Source organism: Ochotona princeps, chromosome 1, assembly GCF_030435755.1.
Source record: "Ochotona princeps isolate mOchPri1 chromosome 1, mOchPri1.hap1, whole genome shotgun sequence".
Lineage (NCBI taxonomy): Eukaryota > Metazoa > Chordata > Mammalia > Lagomorpha > Ochotonidae > Ochotona > Ochotona princeps.
The window spans coordinates 123,302,811-123,317,468 of NC_080832.1; the positions used below are offsets into that span (position 1 = coordinate 123,302,811).

Consider the following 14,658-nt stretch of genomic DNA (forward strand, 5'->3'; position numbering starts at 1 on the left):
GGCACCAAGTGAAAGCCCCTCTCCTTCGTGGGCCCGGACAATCTGCATGATGCTGCAGACATTTAGCCTCACGATTAAGAATAGTTTGGAAGAAGCAGAGAGAGGTGTTATTTAAAAAGGCATCCTATGAACATTTTCACTTGCCATGTTGTAGGGAAGGTGCTTGGGAAACAAATGCAGGTAAGACACCTGCAAAATCCCAGTAAGGCTGAGAAATTTTTGTTCAAAATATAACTAAATTAACACAGCCAACTCAAGGACTTGAGAAGTCTGCAAGGTGTCAGGTCTGAGGTGAGGCAGCAGTCATAGTTCCAACATCCCTTCCCCACAAGCAGGTGTTGCTGTCTTGGACAAATAACAACCCTCAACCGATGCCACAAGAATAAAAGACACATGGCCAGTTGATGTTGAAAAGAGAAAGTATCCCAAGGACATAACCCACCATTAGACAGTGACAGACTATGGGGCTGATGTTGTCCACTAAGACCTCCACATGTCACTTCACTCCATGTCAACAGCATGTGCTGTGGCCCGTTGGCAGACCCTGCTCTGGGCCCTGGAATGTGGGGATGAAGAAGTGTCACAGCATTAGCCACCCTCCCGGTCCCCTGGAGGAGGCAGACAAGCAATCCAGCAATGAAAGGGGAGTGCTGTGAGAGCCTGGGTGCCAACAAGAAGTCCTGAGGATGTGTGGACAAGGACATTGATTCAGCAGGTGCACGGGCACAGGAATGGGTCACAAGACATCTCTGCAGAGGTAGCCCTTTAGCTGAAATCTTACTGACAATGGAGGAGGAATCACTCAAGCAGGAAAGGAAGGGGGTGTAGATGAGAGTGGGTCGGGTGGGGAATGCACATTAATGGGAAGACCCCCACATAGGCCATCATGCTGTGCAAGGCAACAGCAAATCAATAAGCGGCACTATGGTCCATCGAGTGGCTAAAGGCAGAGCCTAGGAGTCACGCCTAATTCCCCTGTGGCCCTCACAGCTCGAACCAAATCACGAAGTCCTGTTGAGTTGGCTGTAAAATAGCGCCGGAATCAGTCTTTCTTTCCCATGCAACTTCCTGGTACAGGCCTTGTCTCCTCTTCTCCAGACCCTGCAAATGTTCTCCTCATTCACTGTTCCAGACTGAATGTGTAACTTCCTAAATCCACACAAGGAAGCCCCCACCCGCAGAGGAGGTAAACATCTCCACTCAGAGAAAGTGAATGAGCCTGGCTCGGCGGCGTGGCCTGGTGGCTAAGGTCCTCGCCTTGATCCCATATGGCCGCTGGTTCTAGTCCCGGCAGCTCCACTTCCTCTCTGTCTCTCCTCCTCTCAGTATATCTGACTTTGTAATAAAAATGGAATAAATCTTTAAAAAAAAAAAAAAGAAAGTGAATGAGCCAAAGAATTGAAGCAAATGGTATTTATTGAGGGGCTGGGGGGCAATCCCCCAGCGACAGAAGAGAAACTATCAACCGGGGCAGGCATGAGACAGGAAAGAATTGCAGCTGGCGGAGGAGGCCACCCAGAGAAAAAGCGGGTCTGCTTTTGCCTGGAGCATCCTCGGCCTCTCCCTGCTAGGTGCTCAGAGAGGCCCGTGGAGGAAGACTGCTGACCCTTGTACAAACTGATGTGGTCTAACGGCACAGCTTAGGAGAGCTGGAATTCTTACACTCTACCAAGTAACATTTGTCTCTTTAACTGTCGACTTGACACACCCACCTTCATAGGCTGCACCTGTCGCGTCCCGTCTCCGTACCAAGGCGCATGCCCAGACCCCCTGCTCTGTTTGTATATCCGGCTAAGTATCACACCCCCTACTTCCAGAGGCTGAGAGCGGGGAGAGATCTCTGTCTTCACCACGGACCACCACCTTAAGAGGTAGGGTTTTCATTTTTTTTTCTTTCGCAGACAGCTCTGTGGCCCCCTTCTGTTGGGTGTTCCTCTGTGTGCGCGTGCGGAGTAGGGGTGGCAAGAACCTGGAGTAAGGATTAAGATGTTCGTGCCCACATCAAAATAACCCTGTGTGAGACTCAAGTGAATAGCGCCAACCTGCTGGGAAACCGTTGAAAATTTCCAAATGAAAGCCGCTTAGGGGCAGGTAGAAGGTGGGCTCCTGTGGGAAGCAGGAGCTCCCCATGCAGGTAGGGACCCACGACCCTCCTGCCTCCCCAGGAACTAGGAGAGGCCTTCCCACTCTTTGAATTCCAGCTCAGCTTGACCTCCTGATGTCATGAACTGCTATCTTGAAAGATTTCTTCCTCCCAGCGTCACTAGAAAACAGGGACAAAAACCAAAGGCAATGCTGTGGCATCCAGAGAGCCCCTCATTCCTTAGAACAGTTGGTGAACCACGAGGAAATGCCTCAATACCTAATAAAGGTGTTCTGCTTTCAGTTAGAAATTACATTCTCCAGCCTAGTCATCACTTTGACTCTCCATTGTTTCTAAATATCAGATCAGCCGCCGAAAGTCAAAGATTTGTCAATTTTATCTAAATAAATTTCGACGGCTTTTTTAAAAAAGCATTTGTTTTTAAAGTCTGAAATCAAAATGGTCTCAAAGCGATGAAGTGAGAGAGGTCCCTGGGATGTAATTTTGAGCACGTGCATTTTAAAAGTATCAAGTATGAACTGATATGTTTGTATGCATTAGGATGATAGATGAGTAGCTGTACATGTCACACACCAGAGAGACTGTCAAGATACTAATGGAATGCTCCCAGAATCTCATTATTCTTGAGGTTAAGGGTCAAGCAAAATGTAATTACAGGGTGTGCAAACTAGCCGCATGATAATCATCCACTTTGTTTAGTTTCACTTTTACAAAACATAAAGATATGTCTCCAGTTTTATTTCTAAATTTTTACTGCATGATAGCTGACATCAGTGTGGCTACATTTATAGCCATTAAATGCAAGACCCCATTAAAACGTTGTAGAGAGAGATCGGTAACCCTTATTTGTGACAACACGTCTTTTCACGACTGGCTTGCTATAGCTTCAACCAAAGTGCTGAATCTTCTACAGTCCATTAAATACGTTATCCTACCAAACTGAAAAGGTCATTTATAAAACCCAACAGTAACATTCATAAAATATTGGGGGTAGATGTTAAGTATTTTTTTAAGATTTATTTTTGCTGGAAAGGCAGATATACAGAGAGGAGGAGAGACAGAGAGGATGATCTTCTGTCCACTGATTCACTCCCCAAGTGGGTGTAATAGCTGGAGCTGAACTGATCTGAAGCCAGGAGCCATGAGTTTTCTCTGGGTCTCCCACGCAGGTGCAGGGTCCAAAAGCTTTGGGCCATTTCCACTGCTTTCCCAGGCCACAAACAGGGAGCTGGATTGGAAGCGGGACCGCCAGGATTAGAACTGGTGCCCAAATGGGATCCCAGCGTATGCAAGGTGAGGACTTTAGCTGCTAGGCTACTGCACTGGGTCCGGTAGAGGTTAAATCTTTTGAAGAAATTCTATATATTAGAAATTTTCTAAATTAGATTTCATCAGCCCCAATTACCCAATTACACAAACTATTTTGAAACACCATTGGCTAGCTATAGCACTTATTGCTACAGTAGTGAGGGTCAATGCCAGAACAAACTCCAGCCGCGTTCCAAATTAAGAAACCAACTGAGCAACCCATCAGGATTAGAAAATTTCTTAACAGGTTTCCCAAGCAACCATCTGACCTTATGATTTAAAAAAAATACATAGCTTTATTTACTTACAGTTTACACACAATTGACACACCCTGTGTAGAATACAATCGTTTTGGAAAACATATTTGATTGTGTAATTATCACACTGCCACTATGACTCAATTATGAAACATATCCATCAAGCTCCCTTGTGTCTAGTCGTATTCCATCTTTAATGGTTATCTGCAGGCAATTTCTGACTAGTTTTCTGTTTCCACGAAATTGCCTTTTCTGGACTTGTGGTCTTTCTTGTCTGCCCTAGGATTCATCTGATGTTTATACATGTTTGGAAGTTCATCAGCAGTTCATTTTTCAAAGTCCAAAAAATTCTGTGACTCATTCATACTTCATCTGTTCACTTGTTCACTGATAAACACTTGGACAATTGCTAGACACTTGGACAGTTCCATTTGCAACTATTGTTCGCAATTGTATTTACATGTTCTCACTCATATCTTTGTGCAGATATAAGGTTTTACTTCTTTTGGTAGATACTAAAGATATAATCACTGACTTGTATGTTAAGTCTATGTGTAACCTTTTAAGCAGAGGCCAAATTATTTTCTCAAGTGATTGTACCATTTTGTATACCTACCAATAGTATATCAAGATTCCAGGTTCTCCGTATCTTCACCAATATTTGGTACCATCATACTTATTTATTATAGCCATTCTAGTGGATATATTGTGGTGGTTTTACTGTGTTTTGATTTATAATGATGTTGAACACCATTTCAAGTACTCGTTCACTGTTAGCATGTCCTATTCAGTGAAATGGCCACTTAAATCTGCCAATTTTAAAAATTGGACGGTTGTCATATTACTTGGTTGGAAGCGCGTGTTTCAAGAAGAGATACAATCCACCACCAGGAGCACTGGTGCAAATGTGTGGAAATCTCAACTTTGCAAAGACAGATTTTGGTGCTGCTCCCTGTCCAATTTACAAATACATTTTTCTCGTCTGCTGCCTCTTAATGGTGTCTTATGAGACACAAGCTTTATCTTTGATGAATCCAGATTTTATTTTGGATATATGTGTATTCAAAATGCACATATGTATATATTTAAAATTATTTATATTTATTTAAAATAGATGTGATGCTGGTATTTATTTAGGAAGCTTCTTTGCTAATGGTTACAAAGATTGTCCTGTTTCCTTCATGTTTTAGGCTGTTACTGCTTCCATTGTAAGTCTCCAATCCATTTTGAGTTGATTTCTGTGTATCACGCCAGGTTTACATGGATGTTTTATTCCGGTGGACAAATTGCCAATTGTTCCAGCACTGTTTATTGAAAAGATTGTTCGTTTTCCTGCTGAGCTGGCTTTGCACTGTGATAAAAAAAATCAACAGACCATAAAGGTGAGGCTTTATTTCTGTTTTTTTAGTTTCGTTTCCTTGATCTGTGTGTTTCTCCTATGCCAATCCTATAGCTACCCAATTTTGGTGAGCTTCAAAATTGGGTAGAAAGTCATCAAACTTTGTTCTTAAAAATTGTGTTGGCTGTTTCAGGTCCTTTGCCTTTTCATATACACTTTAAAATTGGTGGAAAATCTACAGATTGGTTTAGAGAGAAGTGTTGTCTTAACAAAATGGAGCACTCTAGTCCACAAACATGAACTGTCCCTCCATTTATTTAGCTCTTTATACATTTTTGTCAGCAACATTTTTAATTTTCAATGTGAAAACATCTCATTGTGTTAATTTTTTCCTAAGTAATTTGCACTGGAAGCTATTATGAATAGGATGTTTCCCTCATTTCAATTTTTGGTTTATTGTTATTGAAAAATAATTGGTTTTGTATTGATTTCTGTGCAATAATCTTTTATCCTGAAACTTTTCTAAACACTAATAGTCCCATTAGTTTATTTCAACGGTGTTGGAGGTATAGTGGTGAGCATAGCTGCCTGCCATTAATTTGTATATTCTTTTAAAACTTAAAAATAATTTTAATATTGCTTATATAGTTGAGGGAGATGCACACCCTGTGGGCCTCCAGTTTTGGCGGGGTGAGTCGAGTCATGGAGCAAGGTAGGTGGGAGCAAATGTTTTAGTTCTTTTGTTTTTATTCTCCTGCTCTGCTGTCAAAGTCCGTTTCCGTTAGCACTCCAGGACTGGGGATGGTCATTTGGTGATGCCTTAGAGATCTCCATGAGGAGAAGAATGTTCCGAGGATGTTGCTTGAGTGCCTTTGAAAGCTCTAGGCCATTGTCAGCTTCATTGCGCCAGGGTTGAGTTATTGGCTGACCATGTCCATCTCAGTGTGCATCCATACACACAGACACTTGTTGCAAAGCTTGGTCATGAGAGTCGTTCAAACTGTTCTGCTTTCTAACCTCTGATGAGGCATTCAATATCCTCTGCTCGCCCAGATGAGCTGGCCGTCACATCCCCCGTGTGCATCTGGGCATGTTGTCCACTACACAGGACTGAGGAGGCCTAGTCCTGATACATGCACTCCAAGGTCAGGCCATAAACCTTGTGATTTCCCTGTGGCTGGAGTTCAAGTCCAGCAGTGTAATTGGGGAGTTCCCCAAGAAAACTTGCCTGGGTTGACCTCAGAATTGACTCTTCTGTGTGTCAGCAAGTACAGAATCAAAATTTTTGGAAAACCATGCAGTTTTTTTTTTATAATATACATGTTCTGTGAAACTTATGAAGATTCCTCATAAGCAAAGACTGTAAAATTTTTATACCACAATTTTATTTTTCAATTTAATATTTTGAACATTATTATTTTTAAATGTTATTTTTAAAATGCCCTTTTATGCCAGCTTCTTGAAGTACCATTATATATCATAAAGCACAATGACACTGTGTTAGCTTATTGCCTTATATGATCATACATATAGTTTAAACAACCTGGGTGGAAGTCTTTCCCTGTTCCTATGTCTTGGAGTGTGCTTCCTATGTTTTCCTTTAGTAGTTTAATGGTTTCTGGGTGTAGGTTTAGGTTCTTGAGCCAATTAGAGCTGATTTTTGTATAGTGCGACAGGTGCAGGTCCTGCTTCTTTATTCTGCAAGCTGCTATCCAGTTGTCCCTACAGCTTTTTTTGAATAGACCAGGTTTTTTACCTGGATTGTTTTCAGTTTTCTTGTCAAAGATTAGTTGACTATACATGTGTGAATTCCCTTCTGGTGTTTCTATTCTGTTCCACTGATCTTCTTCTCTGTTTCTGTACCAGTACCAGACTGTTTTGATAACCACTGCTCTATAGTATGTCTTGAGGTCTGGAATTGTGATTCCTCCGGTTTGATTTCTATTTTTCAAGACAGCTTTAGCTATTCGTGGTGTTTTGTGATTCCAGATGAACTTCTGTATCATCTTTTCTATTTCTGAGAAGAATGTTGCTGGGATTTTGATTGGGATTGCGTTGAATCTATATATTGCTTTTGGTAATATGGCCATTTTGATAATGTTGGTCCTGCCAATCCAAGAACATGGTAAGGTTCTCCATTTTTCAAGGTCTTCTTCTATTTCTTTTTTAAATGATTTATAGTTTTCATCATAGAGGTCTTTCACATCTTTAGTTAACTTAATTCCTAGGTATTTAAGATTCCTTTCCTCTATTTTAAAGGGAACTGTACTTACAATTTCTTTCTCAACGGTGGAATTATTTGTATACACTAGTGCCATTGATTTGTGTTCATTAATTTTGTATCCTGCTACTTTGCCAAAGTCTCTTATGAGTCCCAATAGTCTTTTGACAGAGTCTTTTGGTTCTCCTATGTAGAGAATCATGTCATCTGCGAATAGCGATAATTTCAATTCCTCATTTCCAATTTGTATTCCTTTAATTGCTTTTTCTTGTCTAATAGCTCTGGCAAGGACTTCCAAAACTGTATTGAAGAGTAGCGGTGAGAGTGGACATCCCTGTCTAGTTCCAGATTTTAGCGGGAAGGCTTCCAATCTTTCCCCATGTAGTATGATACTGGCATTGGGTTTATCATAAATTGCTTTGATTATGTTATAGAATGTTCCTTAATTTATACTGCATTCTCTATTTGCCCACATATTTATCAACCCTTATGCTTAATTTATTTTCTACTTATGTGTCCTCTACCTCAACTCCTCACCCCCCATTTGCCCTCCAAGTGATCCAGCTGGAGAAAAACAGGATGATACCATAAAAATACCCTGAAACCAAACACAGTCTGCAAATTGTGTCACTGAACCAATTCCTGAAAGGAAGAAACTTCATAAAGGGTTCAAGTACTATTTTGCCAAACAGCCTCTTGCTGTGAATAGAGAGCTCTGCATTCTATAATTTCACTTTCTTCTTTTTAAAAGATTTTATTTATTTAATAAAGCAGAGTTACACACACACACAGAGAGAGAGAGAGAGAGAGAGAGAGAGAGAGAGAGAGAGAGAGATCTTGCTTCTGCTGGCACACTCCCCAAAAAGCCATAATGGCGAAGGCTGGATCAGGGTGAAGCCAGGAGCTTCTTCCTGGTCTCCCACATTGCTGGCAGGGTCCCAAACGCTTGGGCCATCTCCACTGCTTTCCCCGAGGCATTAACAGGAAGCTGGATTGGAAGTGGAGCATCTGGGACTTGAACTAGTACCCACATAGAATGCTGGCATTGTAGGCAGTGGCTTTTACTGTCTACACCACCATGCTGGATGCTATGAACTGGTCCTTTGTGGTTGCTGATTTACTTGTTCCCATGGTTATTCTTGGCCGCCTCATCTGTGTGTTTCTAACATCTGGATGCTTCTCTCCACCTCTCAGTGAGAAGATTGATTTCATAGGTATGATTCCTTGGAATAATCATCCTAGGCATTTTTGAATGAATTAGATTAATATAAAACATATCTTTATGGAATGCAACAATTTAACGCAGACATAAGTCTTACAATACCACTCTGGGAGCCTAGTGGCTAAGTCCTCGCCTTGTGTCCATTGGGATCCCATGTGGGCGCTGGTTCATATCCTGGTTTCTCCAGTTGCTTTCCAGCTCCCTGCTTGTGACCTGGGAAAGCAGTGGAGGATAGTCCGAGGTCTTGGGGCCCTGTGCCCACATTGGGGACCCAGCAAAGGTTCCTGGCTCTTGGCTTCAGATCAGCACAGTTTTGGCCATTCCAGACATTTGGAAAATGGGCCAGTGGGCGGAGGATCTTTCTGTTTCTCCTTCCCTCTGTGGATCTGCCTTTCCAATAAAATTAAAAATAAAATCTTTGAAAGAAAATACTGCTCTGAAAAGAAACCCTTCAAGGTCTTTCAACTCTGAGATAATTAGTTAAATTCATAGACTTCTAAGTTTTTATTCCAGGTACTGATAAAACTTGACTAAATGTTTTATTATAATATAATTATGGTTTCAGTGTATCACTAAGAAAATATTCAGACATGTGATATCTGTTTTAAGTGGTTATATAAAGCTATGCACATAATTGCTTTTGCTTCATCAATTTAATTATATATTTGTGTTTTGAGTTTTTTGTTGTTGTTACTTGGTGACTTGGCATTCCTAAAATTACTGCTCATACAGCTTCCCACCCCTTAAATTAGGACTATAATGTTTATAGTCATAATCTATGCGATAGGGTGGTCTGTACAGATCATAGGTAGAAGGAGAATAAAGAAGGAAGGAAAGAAGAGTGGGAAGGAGGGAAAGAGAAGAGAAAGAGGAAAGGCAAGCAGAGGAGAGAGAGGTGGGGGGGGGAAAGGAGAAGAGTAGAAGGGAAAGGGAGGGGAGTAAGCAAAGTCGGAGGAGAGAGAGAGAGAGAGACGGAACTAGCATGCTTTGTGCAGAACTTGTGTCCCCAAATCTGTACAGATGCTTAAACCCTCAATGCCCTTTTTAAAAGTTTGTTTTAATTGTTATATTTTTGATGATTCAGGATTGTAAATATACAACTTCCTTTCTTCTCTCCCTGTTTCCTTCTCCCACCATTTCCCCCCACATTATTACAGTAGTATAGTCCCGTTAGTTACAAGTTTGGCATTTTGCTGTTTAAGTGTATCATGGCATAGTGGGCATAAGCAAAGCTATAACATCTAGTAGCATACTGTTGATGTATTTTTAATAGTTTCATTGGGAGCCCTTTTTCTGTTCAAGAGTAGAGATGCATACAGCAACATATCTTTGCTTCCTGGTAAGCTATAAACAGTTCATCTGTAAGAATATATTCATATATTTATTTGCCTGTATATCTATTTATTTTGTATTTTGTATAATGATGGACTTACATCAGAGAGCACATTTGATATTTGTCCTTTGGGGATTGGCTATTTTCACTGGGAATAATGGTTTCCATTCTGGGACCAATTTGTTGTAAATGGTAGAATCTCATTCTTTTTGATGGCTGAGTAGTAGTCCTTAAGGTAGATGTACCACAGTTTCTTTATCCATTCCTCTTTTAATGCGCCTCTGGGTTGTTTCTATGATTTTGCTATTGTGAATTGTGCTGCTGTAACTATATGCAGGTCGATTTCTTGTATGCACATTCACTTCATTTGGATATATTCGCAGGAGGGGAATAGGTATATCACATGGCAAATCCTAAATTCTTTTTTTTTTTAAGATTTATTGTTATTGGAAAGCTGGATATACAGAGGAGGATAGACAGAGAGGAAGATCTTCCATCCGATGTTTCACTCCCCAAGTGAGCCGCAACGGGCTGGTGCGCGCCGATCCGAAGCCAGGAACCAGGAACCTCTTCCGGGTCTCCCATGCGGGTGCAGGGTCCCAAAGCTTTGGGCTGTCCTCTCCTGCTTTCCCAGGCCACAAGCAGGGAGCTGGATGGGAAGTGGAGCTGCCAGGATTAGAACCGGCGCCCATATGGGATCCCGGGGCGTTCAAGGCTAGGACTTTAGCTGCTAGGCCACGCCGTCGGGCCCTAAATCCTAAATTCTTAAAGTTCATGCTTATGGATTAGTATTAGTGGTTGATGGGTAGGGGTAGAGGTGTGTTCTAGTTAGGGTGCCTGAAAATAGGGATCTTAGGAAGTAATTGTGTTGAATTAGCTTGCTAGGATGGAGCCGCAAAGTGAAGTCACCATGGCTTCACAAAGAGAGGTATAGGGACCTGGGAAAGTGTGTGTTCCCTGAGAGCTTCCTGGCTTGGCATGTCATCACTGCTCCCCTACCCACCAGCCTCACAAAATGGCTGCACCCATGGAGGACCTGATGCAAAGCTCCAAACATAAACTGAAAGAGGCCTCCTAACTTTCTGGGTGGTTGCTCTCGGATATTTGCTGAAGTAATGAAAAGATGAGTAATTTGAAAAGAAAGAAAACTATAAGCCAAACAATGTAAGGATTGGAAGAAATAGCCTTTGCCTCATCCTTTGGTTCTGTTACTACTCAAGAACACAAAACCGTGGAGCCCTAAAATGAAGGAATTACAGAATAGGGTCTGGGAGAAAACTTTAGGAAACTGTATATTAGGTCCTAATGCAATGGCTCAGTGGCTAAATCCTCACCTTGCAAGCATTGAATCCTATATGGGTGCCAGTTTGTGTCCTGGCTGCTCCACTTCCCATCCAACTCCCTGGCCTAGGAATGTAGTAGAGGACAGCTCAAAGCCTTGAGTCCCTATACCTGCTTGGGAGACTCAGAAGAAGCTCCTGGCTTCGAGTTGACTTAGCTCCAACCATTGTGGCCACTTGGGGAGTGAACCAGCAGATTCTCTCTCTCTCTCTCTCTCTCTCTTTTTCTCTCTCTTCATCTCTCCATAAAATCTGATCTGCCTTTCAAACTAAAAATAAATAAATCTATTTTAAAAATAAACTATATATTAGTCATCAACATGCTTTTTTTTAAATTATTTATTATTTAACTTCAGTAATTACATTGTATTATGTGACACAGTTACATAGATACTTGGGTTCTCCCCACCCCTCCCCAAACCCTCCCACCATGGTGGATTCCTCCACCTTATTGCATAACCACAGCTCAAGTTCAGTTGAGATTTCCCCATTGCAAGCGTATACCAAACATAGAGTCCAGCATCTTATTGTCCCGTCAAGTTCAACGGTTTCTTAGGTATACCCTCTCTGGTCTGATGACAGAGCCAGCAGAGTATCATCCCAGTCAATTGAAAGCTCCAACATACCATCAGCAAAAATTTACATCATTATGGAATTAATTGACATAGTAATGAGTAGCCAATATGTTAAAAATAAATGCTAGTTCTTAACCACCTTCTGTGACCACCTCACCTATACTTCAATTTTAGTTTATACACAACATATAACATTCAAAACATAACATGTTATACATAACATCATATCATCTTAAATTAAGGCAAACATGTGGTATTTAACCTTTTGGGATTGGCTCATTTCCCTTAGCATTATGGTTTCCAGTTTGGCCCATTTGGCCACAAAGAACTGCATTTTGTTTTTTTTAATAGCTGAGTAGTATTCCATGGAGTAGATGAACCATAGCTTTCTTATCCAATCCTCTTTTGATGGGCATTTTGGTTGTTTCCATGTTTTTGCAATTACTGATTGTGCTGCTATGAACATAGGAGTGCATGTTGGTTTCTCATAGAACAAGTGTTCTGGATATATTCCTAGGAGTGCTATTGCTGGATCATACGGTATGTTGAATTTGAGTTGTTTGAATATTCTCCATACTGATTTCCATAGAGGCTGTACCAGCCTGCAACCCCACCAGCAGTGGAGTAGGGTTCCCTTTTCCCCGCAACCTCGCCAACAAGTGTCGTTGGTGCTTTTATTCATGTGGGCCAGTCTTACTGGCGTTAGGTGGTATCTCATTGATGTTTTAATTTGGATTTCCCTTATTGCCAGGGAACTTGAGCATTTTTTCATATGTTTATTTGCCATTTGGGTTTGTTCCTTTGTGAAGTGTCTGCCCATTTCCCGTGCCCATTTCTTGAGTGGGTTGTTTGTTTTGACATTTTGGTTGTTTTGTAGCTCTTTGTATATTCTGGATATTAGCCCTCTATCACCTATGTCGTGTGCGAAGATCTTCTCCCATTCTGTGGGTTGCCTTTTTACTTTGTTGATTGTTTCTCTAGCTGTACAGAAGCTTCTTAGTTTGATGAGGTCCCAATTGTTTATTTTGGTCTTGATTTCTACTGCATCTGGAGTCTTTTTTAGGAAGTGAGGGCCTACCCCTAAGTGTTCCAGTGTGTTTCCAACATTTTCTTCCAAAAGTTTGAAGGTTTCTGGATGTAGGTTTAGATCTGTTATCCATTTAGATCTGATCTTAGTGTATGGTGAGAGATGTGGATCTATTTTTTTGTTTCTGCAGGCTATCAACCAGTTGTCCCAGCAGCATTTATTGAACAGACCTTCCCATTTGCCTGGGTTGTCGTTTGTCTTTTTGTCAAAGATTATTTGGCTGTATCTGTGTGGGTTTCCTTCTGGCGTTTCTATTCTGCTCCATTGATCTTCCTCTCTATCTTTGTGCCAGTACCACGCTGTTTTGATAACCACTGCCCTATAGTATGTCCAGAGGTCCGGAACTGTGATTCCCCCTGCTAACTTCCTGTTCTTCAGGATAGTTCTAGCTATCCGTGGTTTTTTGTGCTTCCAGATGAACCTTTGGATCATTGTTTCCACTTCCATGAAGAATGTTTTGGGCAATTTGATTGGGATTGCGTTGAATGTATATATTGCTTTTGGCAGTATAGACATTTTAATGATATTGATTTTACCTATCCAGGAGCATGGGATATTACTCCATCTTTTGAGGTCTTGTTCAATTTCTTTTTTAAGCAGATTGTAGTTTTCTTCAAATAAGTCTTCTACATTTTTGGTTAGATTTATTCCCAGATATTTCATACTTTTCTCTGTTATTTTGAATGGTATCTTGCTGGTTAAGTCTTTTTCCATCTTGGGGCTGTTCGCATACACTATGGCTGTTGATTTTTGTTCATTAATTTTGTACCCTGCCACTCTACCAAACTCTCGTACAAGTTCTAGCAGTCTCTGTATTGAGTCTCTTGGCTCTTCTACATAAAGAATCATATCATCTGCGTATAGTGAGAGCTTGACTTCTTCGTTTCCCATTTGGATTCCTCTGATTTCTTTTTCTTGTCTTATGGCCTCAGCGAGTACCTCTAGGACTATGTTGAATAGTAGTGGAGAAAGTGGACATCCCTGTCTTGTTCCAGATCTCAGTGGGAAGGGTTCCAGCTTTTCTCCATTCAGTATGATGCTGGCGTTGGGTTTTTCATATATTGCTTTAATTATGTTGTGGATTTTTCCATCTATGCCTACCTTGGTTAGGGTTTTTAGTAGGAAGTGATGTTGGATTTTGTCGAAAGCTTTTTCCGCATCTATTGATACTATCATGTGATTCTTGTTTTTCAGTTTTTGGATGTGGTGTATCACATTTATAGATTTTCGAATGTTGAACCATCCCTGCATTCCAGGGATGAATCCTACTTGATCTGGATGAATGATCTGTCTGATGTGTTTTTGAATTCTGTTGGCTAGGATTTTGTTGAGAATCTTAGCATCAATGTTCATCAAAGAGATAGGTCTGTAGTTTTCCTTCTCTGTTAGTTCTCTGTCTGGTTTTGGGATTAAGGTAATGTTGGCTTCATAGAATGAGTTTGGAAGGGTTGCCTCTTTTTCTATTGTTTTGAAGAGTTTGTAGAGGATTGGGGTCAGCTCTGTTCGGAATGTTTTGTAGAATTCTGGAGTGAAGCCGTCTGGGCCTGGGCTTTTCCTTGTTGGGAGGTCTTTAATCACTGATTCAATCTCTACTTCAGTTATGGGTTTGTTCAGGTCGTTTGTTGCCTCTGGGCTAAGTTTTGGCAAGTGGTAGAAGTCTAAGAACTTTTCCATTTCTTGGTGATCTTCTGATTTGTTGGAGTACAGTGCTTTGTAGTAATTTCTGATTATGGCCTTAATGGATGCGGTGTCTGTTGTTATGTTGCCTTTTTCATCTTTGATGCTGTTAATTCTTGCCTTCTCTTGTATTTTCTTTGTCAGTCGGGCCAGTGGAGTGTCTATCTTGTTTATCTTCTCATAAAACCAGCTTTT

The 14,658-nt window shown here is 41.1% G+C and overlaps 1 long non-coding RNA gene across 1 annotated transcript in view; it reads left to right on the top strand.

Annotated features, from left to right (window-relative positions):
- The first annotated feature begins 1,749 nt into the window (after nt 1-1,749).
- The window catches only part of LOC131481872 (uncharacterized), a 55,452-nt gene continuing 42,543 nt past the window's right edge, over nt 1,750-14,658 (top strand). Inside the window, exon 1 of the long non-coding RNA XR_009246603.1 lies at nt 1,750-1,871. This is a non-coding gene — a long non-coding RNA (uncharacterized LOC131481872). The remainder of the gene's footprint in view (nt 1,872-14,658) is intronic.